The sequence below is a fragment of the Sceloporus undulatus genome, chromosome 2 (genome assembly GCF_019175285.1).
Source record: "Sceloporus undulatus isolate JIND9_A2432 ecotype Alabama chromosome 2, SceUnd_v1.1, whole genome shotgun sequence".
NCBI classification, from domain to species: domain Eukaryota; kingdom Metazoa; phylum Chordata; class Lepidosauria; order Squamata; family Phrynosomatidae; genus Sceloporus; species Sceloporus undulatus.
The window spans coordinates 207,724,193-207,729,489 of record NC_056523.1 but is presented as its reverse complement, the minus strand read 5'-3'; positions in this window follow the sequence as shown (position 1 = coordinate 207,729,489).

The following is a 5,297-nucleotide window of genomic DNA, read 5'->3' as shown; positions in this document are numbered from 1 at the left end:
AGATTTGGTTTCTCCCACATGTGAATGTTTTTAAACTGCATGTTGTTCCTGTGTTGAGTATGAAGAAATTGAATAAGTCGTCCTCAAAACAAACTAAAGGAAACTCTAATCCATCCATATTGATGGGGTTCAGGGGAACAATCAACATAATTTATAGTTGGGGAGAGATCTGTGATAGCGCATAGCTTCCATGTCAATAGGACACTCACTCTACTCTGGGTTTTAATCTGACCATTAAAGGAATTATCCAAGCATCTGAACCATATCTTAAAACAGAAACTGACAGAAGTGCAATTTTCAGATTTCTAGAGTATCCCTGGTTTTGCCATCATATAAATGGATTCTCTTGGGGTCTGAGTAAACTGAAGACTCAGCTCTCTAAGTCACAAACAATAGATTCACTGTTACATTGGATAAATAAGGGAAATCAAGGAATCAAACCAAGTTCTATATTTGCTACAACAGGCTATTCACTCTCTCCTGCCGGGAGTAGAAATCCCAAGATGTGGAAATAACACAAGCAGCAACATAATTCTCTCATACAGAATAAATTTCACATTATTTTTAACTAGCTTTCTCTATGCATCATTGTCATTGGGCCCTGGGATTTGAAGAGTTCACAAAATGGCCCTTTATTTTTTCATATATTGGAAATAATATAGGCTAGCTCAGTCTTGAAAAAAACACAAATCCTGGGCTGTATTGGCATGGTGTTAAGTGTTTATAGTAAAAAGGAATTTGTATTGCTTCATAAAATCAGCGGAATATTGTATATCAATCACCAGTTTGCCATCCAGCTCAATTCTATTTTTAACCAGATAAAGCATTCAAGAGAAACCCTCAAAGAGGGAAATGTTCCAAGCCCATCCTTTTGCAGAGGAAAAATATGGAACTCATTAACAGAAAAGCCTTAGCGTTAACATTCATGCCTTTAGACAGATTGCACCTCATTTTCAGTATTTCTGAAGGTATACACAGACATATGATGCAACTATGGTGCAGTCAGCAAGAAGAAAAAAATTCCTGAAACCATACCCAGGCTGCTGCCACATTGTAGAATTAATGCAGTTTAACGGTCATGCCTCCATCCTATGGAATCCTGGGATTTGTAGTTTGTTGTGGCACCAGAGTGCTCTGGCAGAGAAGGCTAAATAGCTCACAAAACAAAAAATCCCAGAATTGCATAGCACTAATCCATGGTAGTTAAAAGCAGTATCAAACTGCATTAATTCTGCAGTGCAGATGCAACCTTAGTGATATGAATGAGCTGATGCTTCCTTGTTCAGAGTTAGTCCATTTGTCTTTATAGCCTTGCATGGTGCAAACAAAACAGGGATGTGCTGTGTTACATTATTTATTCCTACATTGAGAACAAATAATTTAATCAGTTTTCTCCCAAGATGTTTCCAAAAATATAGTTTTCAAAAATTGACAATTCTCTAATTTTTTGCAGTCACAGAGAGGCAAAAGAAAGAGATTTTAACTGAGTCCTGGTGTTTGGTTTGTTGGGTCACTTACATGCACTAGACTTGGTGAGCTATTAAGATCTGCACATCCCATAATGTTTTACCATTGGCCAGAGTTGACTTGGACACAAAGAAGCTGAAGTCTAAATGTTCTGAAGGGTCAAAGGTTCTAATTTCTTGTCATACAAAGAGGTATTGTAATATAACTGAGACTGAAGACGCATCTACACTGACTTAAAAAAATGGCCTCATTTTGCATTTTTCAGGTCCACAATGATTGCACAGTGATCTCATTAATGCCACACACTCACAGACACACAAGGTGACATTGACACAACTGGCCATGCATTTCCTCCTGGAGTACTCACTCCCCCCCCCTTTACCATCATGCATCAACCTATCAGCCAATGGCCCTTATTGTTTCCCTGTCAATCTATTGGATCCACTCTTATTGGATGCCTCCTGATCCAATTCCCCCCCCCCTTGCTGTTCCAGTGTGTGAACGAGGGAATTTCAAATGTTCACATACAAACAAATACACACATATGACAGAGAAAGAAAAATTAAATTATCTTTTATTTATCCTTATATATGAAAATGTCCAGCCATGAAATCGGCAGTGAGAGGAGAGATTGGGCTACCCTTCCCTCTTCCCTCTCAAGTGTCACATTTGTTTGTACTGTTTTTACTCTCCCCCTCTGATCCCCCCTACATGCAATTAGCATTCTTCCATCTTTGTTTTTACTCTTCCTCCCCAATCTTCCTTTTGATAATTTGATTGCTTTGTGTGGCTGCACATACAACAAAGCACAAAACAATGCAGCACAAACCAGGCTGGCCAGACCAAACCAGTTCTGCCCACCAAAAACTCCTTCCACCCTTGCTGCCACACAGAGGTATCTGTGGAACACAGTCCACACACTTGTGCAAATATCCAGATTTTCTACTCAAATCTGGAGTAAATACCCAATCCCCCCCCTCTGGTTTAAAGCCCTGGCATGATTAGTTTGTTGGATTCAGCCTGAACTGTACCCAGTGGAGTCCCCTGCAGTGTGTGTGTGTGTGGGAGGGGGGGGATTCCTAGGGGCGAGGCTTATGTGGGTGGCATGCCCTCCCTGTTCCATCTTTTTCCTGATGAGGAAAACAATGGGGTGGCACAGGGGTGTGTAGGAGCATGTACTCTGGAGTATGGGGATGGTGTGGGATGGGTGGGAGCACATGCAGGGAATCACAAGGATGGTGAAGGGGTGGGAGCACATGCAGGAGGGACACAGGGATACTGTAGGGGATGGGAGCACATGTGGGAGGAGTGTGGGGATGGTGCAGAGGGAGTTTGGGGGGAGGTCCTGACTGGATGTCATCCCCCTTCTAGGCTGCACCACCGCACTCCCTAATGATGCCACTGATCACACAATACATCAGGTGGACAGCCCACTATGAAGACAGAGCGAGACTGTTTTATTTGGTCCTCATGAACAACTCTGAAAGAAAGAAATTTCTAGCATAAGCTTTCATAGACTGAGGGGCTCAACAGACTGCCCCTAAAGGGTGGCTCCATGCCGTCTCTTTCCTCGCCAGATTGGGGCCGCAGCAACCACACACCACGGTCCCAATCTGTCCTTTCCACAGCACAAAAAGAACCTGCAAAAAGCAGCTCCTTTTCACGCTGTGGAAAGGGTGTCCTAGCTGTGGCAGCAGTAGTGGCTTTTCGGCACTCCTTTGGCACAGAGCAGCATTTAAACACTGAGCCAATGGAGTGTCGTGATACCCCCCCACTATGCAGTTGGGCATGCAGCATGACACCACCATGGGGGCGGTGTGTGTGCAGCTGACGTGCATATGCCTTTCCCCCATACTACCCCCATGCTGGCGTATAATGCTGGTCTGTAACAGCTCTAAATCTACTTCATCAGATTTATCTCAGTTTATCTCAGATCAATTAAAATTTATGCTACAAACTTTCTCTCAGTCTTAAAGGTGCTACAATACCCCTTTGCATTCTGACCCATAACAACACAGCTATGTCTTTGAATCCTGTTATGCAAGTTATGCTGGCCTTTAGCAGTTGCCATAATAGCAATATATAGTAGAAATAATGTCCTCTGATTCATCTAGAAATAAAGGTTAGGCTGTGTTCACTTCAGCAGCACATATACTAGAAATAAAGGTTAAGCCAAGTAGAATTTGAAAACAATGACAGCATTGATCCCTGATAGTTAAGAATCAAGAGCTTTAACATCAGTTAAATATTTGGGGTCTGCGGACTTGTGGCATTGCTCTACCTTCCAGTGTGTTTCTTTTATAATAGGAAGTTATCTGTTCTTGTCATATGGGCATTTGTCTCATCTGCTTTGCCTCACAGAAGTATATCAACAGTCCAGCGGTTACTTATTTTTAGCTTTCAGTAAGTTCTCTCGCTGCAACATTTATTAGTGCAGAAAGAGGAGGACTGAGTGAAAACAGAGAGATCTTAATTTATGAGTTTAATATGCATCCCACTATACTTCCTGTGCTCACAGAGGGATTTATAACACATGTAAATCACCTCCCCCCAACAGAACTCCACTGTAGATTGGAAAAACATAATATATCAATTTACCAGAGCAATTTCTTTCATATAGAAGTTGTCTGAAATTTTGCCCAGTCCAAACCTCTGCCACATTTGCTTCTGACTGATGGCATGGCTCACAAGAAAGATAGCATCTACTTAACAGACTTAGTCTTTTTCTAAGGGAAAAATGTTCCCCAGGACAATTTGCCCCATGTGTGCATTGATTTGCAGATGATGGGGGCTGAAAACTAATACATCTAGAAAACACCAGGCTGGGGGAGGTTGGCATAAGGCACACATGACCTGTTCCTTTGAGAATTTCCTGTCTCAGGGTAAAAAACAAACAAACATGTCAGGTCTCTTTAATTTTCATCCACATCCATAGGAGGAAGCTTTTGTGTGATGGGTTCTTCTGTCTACTAGAAAGGATCATAGCTGCCATTCCCACCTCCCTGCCAATTCATACTGAAAATTGCCCACTTTCCAATGGCAAAGTGTGGAAAAATTACTTTTTTGGATTCCCAAATTCTGGGAATTTAAGGCCATAAAATATTTTCTGTGTTCTGGATAGGGCTCACTGAACTATGTACAGTTTACCTTAGACTACTAAGATCAAAACTAATTCTAAGGCTCCTTTCTATTGTTAAACTTTTCCCCAGTCCTGCATCCACAATATAAAGCAGGAATGGAAACAGTGCAGCATGAGCATTTCATATAGTCCTTTGGAGGCTCTAGTGTAGCCTTTGGACATCCTAGTGTTAAAGCCAAAACATGACAATGATTTTTAAGGGTTCATTATATGTGCTTTATTGGAGAGGGGTGTTTTGTGTACCTTCAAGTGGTTTCTGACATATGGTGACCCTTATGCAAATCTATCATGGGGTTTTCTTGGCAAGTCTTGTTCAGAGGAGGTTTGCCATTGCCTTCCTCTGAGGCTGAGATAATGTGGTTTGCCCAAGGTCACCCATTGGGTTTCTTGGCTGAGGTGACCTCCAGAGTCATAGTGTAATTCTCAAACTACTATATCATACTGTCTCTCTATAGGACTATTAGGTGTCCCTTATTAAAAGGGATATCCCTACTTGAAGCTTGGAGAGCTTTACCTTTTATATAGACCGAATGAGAAGTCAATCCCCTATTGTGGGGTGTGGGCTTTCATAAAGACAAAAATGTGTGCATCATGTAATTTATGAATATGGACAGTATGCTATTTTTTCAGTGAAATACAGGTACATGGCTAAGTGAAAGAGAATCTATGGCCTGATACAGACAGCCAAAAT